Consider the following 13,982-nt stretch of genomic DNA (forward strand, 5'->3'; position numbering starts at 1 on the left):
GTCATGGGGATTTTTGAAAGTGTTATTTCAGTGAAGGTGTGGGAACAAAATTTAAAATGTAAGAGATTGTAGAGAGAATTAATGGTGAAGAAAATATGGTTGTGGGGAGACTTCATTTAAAATCCTTAACCAAGAAGACAAGAAAGAAATAACATGCTTCTAGAAAGGAAAAATAGTCTACTGAAGGCGGTTGTTGTTTTAAAGGGTGAAAATTACATGTAAAGTGAAGTTAGAGAAGAGACTGAAAATATAAGCAAACCAAAACAACCCTTTAATTTTCTTTTTTTCTGAACATTAAAACTATGGAAAAAATTCAACAAAGTTTAGTTGGCTGATGAGAATATTTGTCAAAAGGTGCTCTGGGTTTAAGAAAATGATTTAGATGTTGTCAAAACAATGAACTCTCACCACTTTAATCCATGACATAGCAGCACTTGAGCCCGTTGGGCTATTGTATTAAAAGTTACACCTTAAAAATACAACTGGGCCAAAGTAAAAAGTACCCTTTCATTTTGAGAACTGATCTTTCTTTGTAACTCTGTGAATGCTGGGGCTGGGGTGGGAGGAGGATAGGTACACAATTTTGCCTATTAAAGATCACTTAGTCTCTTCTGTCTAGAATAACCTTTTTGGGGGAAATTGTCAATTAATTTAAAGTTCAAACTTCCTAAAAGGCTGTTTCTCTCCTTTCTCAAAGGTCTTTCCTCTCCTTCCTCCATTTCAGGAGTGTGTCTAGGTGTGTGTGTGTATTGGTTGTGAGGCTTACATTTACTCATGGTGGGCTCTATTAGCCTGAGTTTTGCCCCTTCATTGTCTCATTCTGGTCTCCATTGCAGTGAAACTGATCTGGTCTAGCCTTGTGGAAGCCTGCTTATATCACCTTGATTTTTGACTAGTGCGTAAGCATCCTCTGCTTAAGTTCAGAGTTTCTCACATTTGTCCCCTGTCATGATGTGCCTGCTGATATATCTTGACTAATTGACCACAGTGTCACTAGGAATGAAAAAGATGAGCAAACTACTAAAATGCTGCTTAATTATTCATAACAGGAAAAACTGCACAATCTGATGGCTGAAAACCTGACTTCAGTTACCTTATGGATAGTGATGAATTTCTACTTAATTTCTAGACCGAAATCAGTTCATAGACCTAGAACTCCTTGACTGAAGGGGAGACCAGGATGCTACACACAGCCACCAGGTATATACTGTGACTTCTCCTCCAAGCCTTTCCCAAAGGGTCACTACTAGAATGATTGCACACTGGGGAAAAGGAAATACCCCGACTTTTTTAGAGATTACTAGATATGGCTTATGAATTGATATTATTTCTGGGTACCCCAAATCCACCATGATCCACCAATCCAAATGGGAGCTTATGGTGGGCAGGTGATAGATGTAGGCTTAGCCTAAAATTGAGTTAAAGTGGACAGTATTACATAGCTGGTGTTTTATTACCCAGTTCCTGAATGTATAATTGGAATAAACATAATTGGTAACTGGCAAAATCTCCACTTCTTGCTGCCTTGTCAAACTTTACTCTCCTGAATGTGTTATCCACTAATTTTTTCCCGCTTTAATGAAGTAAAATTGACAAATACAATTGTATTTATTTAAGATGTACAGTGTGCTGAATTAGTATATATATATGTGTGAAATAATTACTGTAATCAAGTTAACACATCCATTACCTCACATAGTTACTATTTTTATTTTTTGTGGCAAAATAACTTAAGATTTATTCTCTTAGAAAATTTCAAGTATATGATACAGTGCTATTAATGGCAATCACCATGCTGTATATTAGATCCCCAGATCTGATTCATCTTATAACTTGAAGTTTATACCCTTTGACCACCATCTCCCTGTTTTCCCACCTGGAAACCACTACCACCTGAAAACCACTGTTATACTCTCTGCTTCTATGAGTTCAACTTTTTAGATTCCACATATAAGTGAAAACATACAGTATTTGTATTCTGTGTCTGGCTTATTCCATTTTAGCATAATGTCCTCTAGGTTCACCCATATTTTTGTAAATGGTATTCTTTTCTATAATTGAATGATTTTCCATTCTATACATGCCACATTTAAAAATCCACTTATCCACTGATAATACTTAGATTGTTTCCATATCTTGGCTATTGGTAATAAAGCTTCAATGAACAGCAGGGTTCAGATACCGCCTCAAAATATTGATTTGATTTCTTTTGGATATACATTCAGAAGTGGGCTTAATGGATAATATAGTAGTTCTATTTTTAATCTTTTGAGGAACCTCCATACTATTATCCACACCCCAGCCAACACATCTTATCTCTTGTCTTTTTGATAATAAACTTCCTAACAGGTTTGAGATGATATCTTGTGGTTTTGATTTGCATTTCTCTAATGATTAGTGATGTTGAGCACATTTTCATATACCTGTTGGCCATTTGTATGTCCATTCAAGTTCGTTGCCTATTTTTAGTTTTTTTTCTATTGAGTTATGTGAGTTTCTTGTATATTTTGAATATTAACCCCTATCAGATGTACATTTTAGAAATATTTTCTCATATTCTGTAGGTTGACTTTTAGTTTTGCTAATTGTTTCCTTTGCTGTGCAGAAGCTTTTTAATGTGATGTACTCCTACTTATTTTTACTTTTGTTACCTGTGCTTCTGGTGTAATATTTAAAAACCATTACCAAGATCGGTATTGAAGAGTTATTCCCCAATGTTTTATTCTAGGAGTTTTATGGTTTCAAATCTTATAGTTAAGTCTTTAATTAATTTCAAGTTAATTTTTGTGTATTGTATAATATAAGGGTCCAGTTTTATACTTTTGCATGTAGGTATTCAGTTTTCCAAACACCATTTATTGAAAAGACTATTCTTTCCCCATTGCGTGTTCTTGGTACTTGTGTGGCATGTGGCATCAGTTGTACTGTCTCTTTTTCTCATTTCTTTAAAATTTTTCTTATTGACGTATAGTTGATTTACAGTGTTGTGCCAATATCTGCTGTACAGCAAAGTGATTCAGTTATACAGATATATACATTCTTTTTTTATATTCTTTTCCATCATGGTTTATCACAGGATATTGAACATAGTTCCCTGTGCTATACATCAGGACCTTGTTGTTTATCCATTCTAACTGTAAGAGTTTGCATCTACCAACCCCAAACTCCCAGTCCATCTCTCTCCCTCCCCACCTCCCCCTTGGCAACCACAAGTCTTTCTCTATGTCTATGAGTCTGTTTCTATTTTGTAGATAGGTACATTTGTGCCATATTTTAGATTCCACATATAGGTGATATCATATGGTATTTGTCTTTCTCTTTCTGACTTACTTCACTTAGTATGATAATCTCTAGTTGTATCTTTTTTTTCATTTCTGATTTTGAGTCTTTTCTTGTAGTCTAGCTAAGAGTTTGCCAATTTTATCTTTTCAAAAAAACCAATTCTTAGTTTCATTGATCTTTTCTATTGTTTTTCTGGTCTCCATTTTACTTATGTTTGATATTTGTTTTTCCTTCCTTCTGCTAATTTTGAACTTAGTTTGTCCTTAGTTTGTTCCTTGAGGTGTAAAGTTAGACTGTTTGAGATCTTTCTTTTTTTCAAAATGTAAGCACTTATTACTAAATATAAATTTTCCACTAAAAACTGCTTTTGCTGTATCCCATATATTTTGGCTTGTGTTTCCATTTTTATTTGTATCAAATTTTTTTTTATTTCCCTTTTGATTTCTTCTCTGATCCATTAGTTATTCTGGAGTGTGTTGTTTAATTTCACATATTTGTGAATTTCCAATTTTCCTCCTGTTACTGACTTCTAGTTTCATAACATTATGGTTGGAAAAGATATTTGGTATGATGTCAGTCTTTTAAAATTTGTTAAAATTTGTTTTGTGGCCATATGTATAATCTATGTGGACAATGTTCTGTGTGTACTTGAGAAGGATGTGTATTCTACTGCTGTTAGATGGGATATTCTGAATATGTCTGTTTGGTTCATCTGGTCTGTAGTGTTATTTAAGTACACTGTTCCCTTATTGATTTTATGTCTGGATGATCTGGAGCCAAGTTACAGGACGGCTTCAGGATCTGCAGTCAGACCAAAGTTAGTGGGTCTGTCAATGGGGGCATTACATGGATATATTTACCACTTGGTCTTTTCTGGGAAATACTGCTCCTGAACTGTGGCTATGAGGGCCTGGAGCCAGATCATAGGCTGCTTCGGTGTCCATAGCTGGGACCAAGTTTGGCTGACCTGCTACCCGAGGCATGAGAGAGTGTTACTCCTGTCAGGTCCCTAGGCAGGTGGTGCTGGTGGTAGAATCAAGGCCAAATGAGGCTATAGTTGAGTCCATAGGGGTGTGGAGCTGTTTCTGTTTCTGTAGTCAGGAGCACAGTCAGTAAACCTGCCCCGTGGCTCCCCATGGCCTGCTTTCTCAAAGCTACTCTTCTTGGTCTTGAGTTCCACCAGTGTTTTGCAACCACCCACCTAAATCCCAAAGCTCCCACAAAAGTGCTTTCGTCCATGGATGCCTGCCAAATTGTTGTTGCTATGGGGAAATATAAGCAATGGACCCTTTATTCTGCCATCTGGCTCTGTTAATTTTTTTTTAATGTATCAATAGTAATCTTTACTTCATTGCTAGATTTATGGGTGCTGATTCATTTAAGCACGTGCATTTTTGTGACAAGTTAATTTGTAGATCTGAACCCTTTCTCATTTGAGCTATTTAATAATTTTGAGAGAAAAATTAAGTTAAAGTGAAAATGGCAAAATCTGGTTCGTTTTAATAGTCTATCAATTTCTCTCAATGTTTGAAATTTTTCATAATAAATAAATTGGGAAAAGAAAAATGAATCAAAGTTTGCTTAAAGTTTTTAAGAAAACAGGCTTATAAACTTTAAAAGAATATGTCTTCTAAGAAACAACTAACCTTGACAATAACTACTTTGTATTTTGAGTTCACATTTTATGATAAAAATGATAGTGCTACAAGCCATATTGAAAGACTTTGTGGACTTGAAATATGCATTGCTTTAGCCTGATAATGAAAAAGAAATGTAATCCATTGACTTACGTATCTCATTAGAATAATGTCAAAGCTGTAAATTCACTCTGTATAACACTTCCTTGATGTTATGAAGCATGCAATATTATTGATTCGGAAGTTCCACTGATCCAAATACATGAATTACTTAGAACAAATTTTATGGTAGAATTATTTATTTCTGTAAGACACTAGAGTATTTGGATAGACAGTGGTGTCCTTCTCTTAAATGTTAAACTCAATCACATTCCCCCTGCCCTTGCTCTTCAAATGAAGAGATTCATTTTTTTTTTGTATTTGATGCTTATTTCAATGCATATCTTTGTATTTTAACTTCATTTGTTTTCACCCCTAAACAATAAAGTGGTATTTCAAAACTGTATAAATGTTAGTAGACTTCAGCTATCCTCTACCACTTGTGAGATTTTTTCCACTTTAATACATGTTGCTCTGTCATTCATTTTATAGCCACGTGTTTTTCCAACGTATGAACATACTGCAAGTTATATATCTAATCTAGCATTGATGGATACTTAGATTGTACTCAGATTTTTTGCTCTTACAATTAAAGCTTATGTATGACTACTGGGGAATATTTGCAAAAGTTCCTTTAGTAGTGGAACTACTATGTTTACAGAGAATTTGTTTCTTCTGTGAATTGCTTACTTAAAATTTTGCCCATTATTCTGTTGGGCTGTTTATCTGAGGACCTTTAAGCTCAGAAAATTTTAAATTTAATGAATCATTTTCTTTATAGTTTATCTTATTTTCAAGAGATCTTGTTTAAAAAGATTTTTTCTATTTTCTTAATTTTATTGAAGTATAGCTGATTCACAATGTTGTGTTAATTTCTGCTGTACAGCAAAGTGATTCAGTTATACATATATATTCTTTTTCATGTTCTTTTCCATTATGGTGTATAACAGAATATTGAATATAGTTTCCTGTGCTATACAGTAGGACCTTGTTGTTTATCCATCCTATATATAATAGTTTGCATCTGCTAACCTCAAACTCCCAATCCTTTCCTCCTGCACCCTTCTCCCCTCGGCAATCACAAGTCTGTTCTCTATGTCTACAAGTCTGTTTCTGTTTTATGAATAGGTTGATTTGTGCCATGTTTTAGATTCCACATATAAGTGATATCATACAGTATTTCTCTTTCTGACTTACTTTGCTTATATGATTAATCTCTAGGTCCATCCATGTTGCTGCAAATGGCATTATTTCATTCTTTTTTTATGCCTTTTTTTATTCCATTGTATATGTACACCACATCTTCTTTATCCACTCATCACTGATGGACATATAGGTTGTTTCCATGTCTTGTTATTGTAAATAGTGCTGCCATGAACATAGGGGGTGCGTGTTTCTTCTTTAATTATAATTTTGTCTGGGTATATGCCCAGGAGTGGGATTGCAGGATCATATGGCAACTCTATTTTTGTTTTTTTGAGGAACCTCCATAATGTTTTCCATAATGGCTGCACCAATTTAAATTCCCACCAAAAGGTGTAAGAGGGTTCCCTTTTCTCCACATGCTCTCCAACATTTATTACTTGTAGACTTTTTTGATGATGGCCACTCTGACTTTTGTGAGGTGGTACCTCTATAGCTTTGATTTGCATTTCTCTAATAATTAGCAATGAAGAGCATCTTTACTTGTGCATATTGGCCATTTGTATGTCTTCTTTGGAGAAATGTCTATTTAGGTCTTCTGCCCATTTTTTGATTGGGTTGTTTGTTTTTTTGATATTGAGCTGCATGAGCTGTTTGTAGATTTTGCGTTTATTTCTCTTGCCTTGGGAGAATGACCTAAGAAAACATTGATATGATTTATGTCAGAGAATATTTTGCTTATGTTCTCTCCTAGGAGTTTTATGGTGTCATGTCTTATATTTAAGTCTTTAAGTCAGTATGAGTTTGTCTTTGTGTACAGTGTGAGGGTGTATTCTAACTTCATTGATTCGCATGTGGCTGTCAAACTTTCCCAACACCACTTACTGAAGAGACTGTCTTTTCCCTATCATATATTCTTGCTTCCTTTGTCTAAGATTAATTGACCATAGATGTGTGGGCTTACTTTTGGGCTCTCTATTCTGTTCCATTGATCTATGTGTCTGTTTTTGTGCCAATACAACACTGTTTTGATTACTGTAGCCCTGTAATATTGTCTGAAGTCTGGAAGGGTTATGCCTCCTGCTTTGTTCTTTTCCCCCAGGATTGCTTTGGCAATTCTGGGTCTTTCATAGTTCCATATGAATTTTAGGATTATTTGTTCTAATTCTGCAAAAAATTTCATGGATAGTTTGTAAAAAGTTTTAAATTTTCTTGAGTTCTATATTTTCTTCTCAAAAAGTTTAAAGTTTTGCTTTTAATATGTATGCTTTTAATTATGTTGGAATTTATTTTTCTACTATTTCAGCATTTTTTTTTCACTACTTTGACCTTTCTTCATTGTGAAATATTGTTTCCCAATACATATCTGTTCCTTGGTTCTCTAGTCTATTCTATTTGTACTTCTTAGGGACTATCATACCATTTAAAACTGTATAAGAAGTTTTAGTATTAAGTAGAGTAAGCCCTCCCCATATTAAAATTTTTTTTTTCAAAATGATCTTGGCTATTTGTGGCCCTTTGGCTTTTCACACGAATTCTTTTTAGAACCAGCTTGTCAAATTCATAAAAAATTCTTTGAATTTTTGGTTGGTATTGCAACAGTTTTACTGATTAATTTGGGAAGAGTCTCTGTTCTTGTGTTATTAAACTTTCTTTTCATAAAATTTTATAATGTCTTACATATCCTTTGCTAGATTTATTTCTAGGTAAAATTTTTTTTTTGCACATCACAAAGAATACCTCTTAAAATTCTGTTTCACCTAATTATTGATAGTGTATATGAGTGCATTTGGTACCTTATATCTAAATAATTTTAATAATTTATCAGTAGTTTCTTGCAGGACTTTCATGTAGACAGCAATATTGTTTGATAATAATGCCAATTCCCCCCCCCCCAATACTTCTTTCATTTCTTCTTCTTGTCTTTCTTCATGGGTGAGGACAATGTCTAGTACTATGTCAACTAGTATAGTGATAGGCAGTATCCTTGTCTCTGATTTTAATGGCAATGCTTCTAATGATTTACCACTAGCCATGAAGCTCCTGAATGTGTATGTTTTTAAGCAATGATTGGGAATGTCTTTGATCCTAGAACTTAACCTTGTATCTGGTATACAGTAGATACTTATTAAATAATTGTTGATTTAATTTTCATTATTCTTTCCAGTAGATGGACATGTATTAGGTAAGAGCATTTCTGTCAAGCATAAAAAATCTTAGAAAATTATATGCTTAAGTGTAAAATGATTACAGCTTGCATGGTAACATCTTAAATTATCCAGAGTAGGTGTCAACTTGAGTATTTAAGAATCTTTCCTTCAAAAATTCCACACCATAGACTATCAATGATGTAGCCAAATGAAGTACATTTTGAAAGGTCTTTTCGTAATTGGGCTTCCTTGCCTTATAACAGCTCTGGTATAGTATACCAATTTATAATGGGCATTTGCAATATTTGAATTGTTATAAACTCAAATAATAAAATTTAAGACATATTTAAGAATCTTTCTTAAAAAAAAAAAGAATCTTTCTAATCTCTGTGATAAACAGGAGGGAATTACCCTGTGACTGAGGAGAATTGATTTATGACAAAATTGCTGTTTTTAAACATATGTTAATACCAACCCACTAAACATAAATATTCAAATGTTAAACATGTCATTCAGAAGCTATGTTTTTGTGTTTGCCTTCTTCATAAATCATAGTTCTCCAAACTAGGCATTAGGAGTGGGAAGGCAAATTCTGCAGTTCTGCTACTGTATTAGTTTTCAATTGCTCTGCAACAAGTGTTCACAAATTTAGCAGCTTAAAACAACACTAATTTATTATCTCAGAGTTTCTGTGGGTCAGGAGTCTGAGCACAGGTTAGCTGGATTTTCTGCTCAGAACTCATAGGACTGCAATCAAGATACTGGCTGTGCTACAGTTCTCATCTAGGGTTTAGGGTTCTCTTCTAAGCTCATTCAGGTTATTGGCAGAATTCAGCTGCTTGCAACTTTAGGACTGAGGTCCTCATATTCTTGCTAGCTGTTGGCTGAGGACAGCTCTAAACAGCTAAAAGTCACTCCTTTCTATAAGCAGTTCACAACATGGCTTTCTTTCTCCTAAGTCAACCAGAGAAAATTCTTGCTTTTAAGGGATCACCTGATTAGGTTAGAACCACCCAAGGTAATTTTCCTTTTGATTTACTCAGAATCAACTGATTTGGGACCTTGATTACATCTGCAAAATTCTTTTTGCCATATAATGTAATATAATCACTGGAGTGATATCTCATATTCACATGTTCTACACCCACTCAAGGGAAAGATTAACCAAGAGTGAGGGGTCAATGGGGATCATTTTAGGATTCTATCACAGCTACTATATACTCGTATGTAGAGCATCACTTTCTTTCTTCCATTGTCTTAAAGAAACATTGTTTTTCTTGATTTATAGCATTATTTTATAAAAGTGTGAACAAATATTTCTCTTTTCCAAATATTTGCACCTGCCTTAAAACTGCCATGTAACTAAAATTGATAGTTTGGTTTTAGCCTTATTTTTTAGGTAAGCCTGGGGCCATCTTTACCATGTGCCCCTTAGTACTTGGATAATTGATGAATTTTAATCCAAGAGCTTCTGGGTTTCACTGATTTTAAGCTGCTGTTTCGGCTATATTCAAAGTCATATGGACACACATGCACACACACCACATACACAGCCATATTCACAATATTTCTGGTGATTTATCCCAGAATTTTGATACTGTCTTGCCGTTAGTAATAGGTCCTGGTATAATTTTATTCTCTCCCAGTTTGAATACATAGAATACTTTAAAAAATTATGAGAGCATGAGAGAATCCTAAAATTACAGAAAATATCATCTCAATGGCATTTTATCTTACCTTTGGAAGATGTGCACTTTGTTAGTAGTACCTACATTTTATAAGCATTGTACTGTTTACAAGGTGTCATACCACATATTTATGTCATTATGCTTAGCAACACTATTGTAGGGGAGGGAAATAAGGCCTACATTGGTAATTTCCCAAATTATGCATGTAGGATTGGGCAGAACTGGGAATTCAACCCAGGACTTTTGCCTTCAAGTGTACAGTTTTTTCATACAGCTGCTTCACTACCACATGAGTAGAAAGAGTTTGTAATTATACCTCTTATATTTGCATTAAATAATAGAGATAGAGCTTTCTAGGATTGAAGGAGTGCTCTTTTGCATAGTCTTATTTTGTGCAACTCTGAACTGGTTTCAAAGATGAATCTGTCCTTTTCCTATAATTCATGTGCAAATTAAATTGATTTTTGAATTAGTTTTATTTTATATTATGTGCTATTATTTATAATTTGGCATATGTTTTTTGTCTGCTTCATGCTGTCCTTGTATTTTTATGAAACTGTATATCTTCTTAGTTAAAAGAAGGAGCAAATGGAAAACATGCCAGTTAATAGATTTATTCAAGGATTTCATGGCCTTTCACACTGACACTATTCCTTATCAACCACATTTTCATTGACAATTTTTCTAACAAAGAATGACAATAATATCCAGAATGCAAATATTCATGAGGTTTGGAAATTTATGAGGACATTATACTATGCAAGTGGCTTTTGTTAGATAGATGGAAATTACAAATGTGACGAGAGATGGTATAAACTAGTAGATATCAGGTGACTTTTAAAATTAAATTACTTTGTATAAGTAATATATAGATACATGATAAATTGAAATAAATCAAAAGAATGGGTAGTGAGAAGTGAGATTTTCTCTGATCCCATGTTCCAGCCCCTGTCAGTAATTTGGTGGCTTGTAATGAGTACTTGGAAACGTTTAGTCCTTCTTCAAAATGGGGAAAGGGATTTGCAAATGTTTGAAAGTACAGCAGAACTTAAGAATGAGTGGGAAATGACAGTAAAATGAGAGAAAACTTCTGGGTATCCAATTTCCAAAACAATATTGCCCTTAAATTGACACAAAGTTGAATGACTAAGAGAACATGCCACTATTTGTGCATTCTTATTGGATTTAGCACAAAATAACAAACATTTATCACTTATTGAACTGCTTCTACAATGTTCTTGCTCACCTTGTTAAAAGAGTCCCATTCCTTCAGTTATCTTCTCTTGGACTAATCTCTCAGTTACGGTATGGAAGTAACTTATGCCATTATGGAATCAGGATGTGTTGCGTTTTGGATTGTATACCTCAAAAAGATAACTTCTGGTACCTGCAAATGTGGTCTTATTTGGGAATAAGGTCTTTGCAGAAGTAATCAAGTTAAGATGACATTACAATGGATTAGGATTGGGCTCTAAACTCAATGACTAGTGTCCTTATTGGAAGGCTATATGCAGACACAGACACACACAGGGAGAATGCCATTTGCTGATGGAGGCAAAAATTGGAGGGATGCAGCTGCAAGCTAAGGAATGGCAAAGACTGCTGGTGATCACTAGAATGTAGGAGAGAAGCGTCGAACAGATTCTCCTTCAGAATCTCCAAAAGTAACCAATCTGTTGCCATGTTGATTTTGGACTTCTAGCCCCAGAAATGTAAGAGAATAAATTCCTGTTGTTTTAAGCCATCCCGTTTATGGTATTTTGCTATGGAAACTCTAGGAAATTAACACAGGAAGAAAGGCAGAAAGAACTTTTTTCTTCACTAAGAAGCTACTTACACGTTAGGCACTGTGCAATACATGCATTATCTCATTACCGTTCTTTTCATAGTGACCTTGCAACATAGATATTATCCCTGTTTTACAGATGCAAAAACTCAGGCTCATAAGTCTTAAATAACTTTTCCAAGCTCACAGAGTAAATGTTCTCTGTCTGATAAAGAAGTCATTGCACCACACTCTTATTGATGATCACCTGTTTACAAAGTGAGAGCTAAACTTAAAAATGGTTTTATATATCATTTGCGGCCCCCCTTTGATTACAGGGTCATTAGAAACAAAAATGACATCTCCTACTGATGCCTAAAATTTCACTATTTTTCATAGTTGTTTCTTTTAAAAATGTAATTATTCTAGAAGGATTGACATATTATGCCTATGAAAATATAAATTTATCAGAGAGTATTTTTTCTGATGTCATAGGAGATCTATCAGTTCAAGAACATTGTTTATCTGGTGATAAAGACGAAAGTGGGATAATGAAAGGAGTACAGAATGAAGAGGGTAGCAGCATAAAATAAATTCTTTTCACTTCAAAATTTTGCTGAGTTTTGGCAAATATTTCTTACATATTTTTTGTCCTTAATCAGTTTTGTTGTTAGAGCTGACACTGTCTTCACTGGAGATTTTTATTTGTAATAGTGTGAGATATGAGGCCTAAATGGGAATATTTGGTAGGTGAAGGGTAGTAGAATATAAATCTGACACATCACTTGTCTCAAGCAACTGTTTGACATTCTAAATCTGGTTGCAAAATTTTCATGCAATATAACATTTTTTTGACTCACAGAATACATTTTCATTGTAAAAAATTTAGAAACCATAGATAAGAGGAAAGAAAAAAATGAAAATTAATTGCAATCATACCATCTTAGGTCTAGCAATGCTGCATTTTGGTATACCTTTCCAGAACTTACAGTATAAATACTTTAAAAAATTAAATGGATGAAACTAATGTATGTTTTTAAACTGTTTGCAAGTTTCTAAAATATTTACAAATATTTAATTTAGGAATAGATGCAGAAAACTTTATTTGTTATGCCTAGTATAGTTGAAAGATTATTTGAATTTCTGGTAATAGGTGTTTTATGTTTTAGGTGCAGTTACTCATTGAAGACTAAGTAAAAGGACATTTTAAAGGACCATTTTCATTTTGTGTAGAAGTTAACATCTCATCCTAGGGGGCAGAGAAGAGAAGAGCGTGACTCACTTCATTTGCTGTCAATTTATAATTCTGACACAGGCTCCACCCAGAATGGATAAATGATGATTTTCTTGTGTTTTTCCCAGTTCAATCACATTAGGATAGTTTCAAAGTGAAGTTACCAGATCAAATCGTTTAGCTTTTCAGAGGTTTTGATTGTAATGAACGTTGTTTTGCTATGTAAATATCATTTCTAGCTTTGTACCTCACGTGTCTCAGAGCTTTTTTTTTTTTTTTTTTTAAGGAGGAAAGTAATGTGTTGGTGGTAAGTGAAATGAGAATATCTCCTGGGGTGATGTGGTGTCATTATTGCTAAGAACCTCACCTGTGGTGGATTGGATGTACAACAGGTAGAAGGTAAAATACTGCGAAATTCTAGTAATTAAATGATGTGGGGGTAGTAAGGACTCTGTATTGTCTGGCCTTTGTTAACTGCTTTGGAAGTTTTAAAGAAAGAGAACCACAGGCTCAGATCAGCCAATTGTCAACTCAGGACACCGTGAAAGCCAGAAGGCCTTCACAGCAGTATTTAAAGTGGACTCTCATCTCTTACAGCCAGAGACCAGACTGAGACTGGAATTGAATTGTGATGGTGGTCAAGATGCAAAGGAAATGGAGAGAACAGCCAAGACAGGTCTCCTAAGTTAGAGTCAGGGAACTGAGAGTGAAAACTTGAGGAAATAGGATGAGGAAACTGGGCAGATGTGCCAGATTTTTAAACTCTTAATTCTCCTGGATTGGCAGAGTGGTGCATACTCATGTGCTAAAAGAGAGCAGCCTCTCCTTGCCTACGTGAAAGACCTCAACAGGGCCAAATGCCTTGCAAAATGATGCCTGTCCTCCTTAAGATGTACTCCTTCTTTCCTTCATTGCCTAGAGATGAGAAACAAGTGTCAAATCTGAGCATAGCTTGAGGAGGAAAGCCTGGGGGAATAGTTTACT

The sequence above is a fragment of the Hippopotamus amphibius genome, chromosome 8 (assembly GCF_030028045.1).
Source record: "Hippopotamus amphibius kiboko isolate mHipAmp2 chromosome 8, mHipAmp2.hap2, whole genome shotgun sequence".
NCBI classification, from domain to species: domain Eukaryota; kingdom Metazoa; phylum Chordata; class Mammalia; order Artiodactyla; family Hippopotamidae; genus Hippopotamus; species Hippopotamus amphibius.